At 17.8% G+C, this 1,037-nt stretch overlaps 1 protein-coding gene across 4 annotated transcripts in view; it reads right to left on the bottom strand.

Annotated features, from left to right (window-relative positions):
- The window catches only part of LOC102671725 (sphingomyelin phosphodiesterase), a 46,702-nt gene that overhangs the window by 12,903 nt on the left and 32,762 nt on the right, over positions 1-1,037 (bottom strand). The gene's annotated exons all lie outside the window — the stretch shown is intronic.

Here is a 1,037-nt window from a genome sequence, read left to right as displayed (position 1 = left end):
ATATATATATATATATAAAATTTTTATTTTTCAAAAGTTCTCATAGTAATTGATATTTGAATTTGTAATTTGCTTTGATTGATTAAAAGATTCTTGTTAGTTAAAAATAATTTGTGTGATTGATTGATAGTGTCTGATTGCTTTCTACCATATTTTAAAAGTGTAGTATAATTGATAAAATTATTACATTAACTTTTAAAAAATATGAATATCAAATTCATTAAAAATACTGTAATTTTTAAAATGTAAAATATTATAATATAAATATAAAATCTATAAGAATGTTAAATCAATGTATGATATGAAATAAATTTAAAGAAAAAGATTTTTAACTTTTTTATATTACGAAGAAAATATAGTGAATTAAATGAAACTAAATATTTTAAATGAATTTTAAATATTATTGTATTTGACTAAACATTTCTCAAAATAATAATAATAATAAATATCACTAAATATCATATAGATGCACATATAAATCAAAATATAATATTTAAAAAATCAATTTAAAATATCTTTAAAAAATAATCAATTTCTGACGGAAATGTAATATTTTTATAAATAAATATATTTATTTGTACAAAAACATACAGTATAAAAAAATAAAAGTAACTTTAAAAATACTAAGCTTTTTCCATTTCAGTTATAGACGAATATAGCAAATCATCCACCATTAAATATTATTTTTTTTATATTTACCTAGAGATATTTTCTTATATATATAATTTTTTTTTTAAATTAAAATTATTCTAAAAAAAAATTAAAATCTATTGAACTATTAATTTTAAAATCTTTCAACAATAAAAACTTAAAATAAAAAATTTATTATATGGAAACATTGATAATTTTATTTTACTTGACAATTATTAGGGAGAAAAGATTTTGTTCAGTTATATGAAGCACCCTATACATTTACATCCTTGTTGATCAACTTAGTGAAAGTATTTTGGCACTGAAAGTGAGAGTCAACATCGTCTCGTCGAACATATAACAAAGAAAAATAACAGAGAAATACGGAAGAAAGACGAGATAAAGAA

Source organism: Apis dorsata, unplaced genomic scaffold (genome assembly GCF_000469605.1).
Source record: "Apis dorsata unplaced genomic scaffold, Apis dorsata 1.3 scaffold_660, whole genome shotgun sequence".
NCBI classification, from domain to species: domain Eukaryota; kingdom Metazoa; phylum Arthropoda; class Insecta; order Hymenoptera; family Apidae; genus Apis; species Apis dorsata.
Note: the sequence above shows the minus strand (reverse complement) of the source record. Positions and strands in the feature narration are given on the sequence as shown.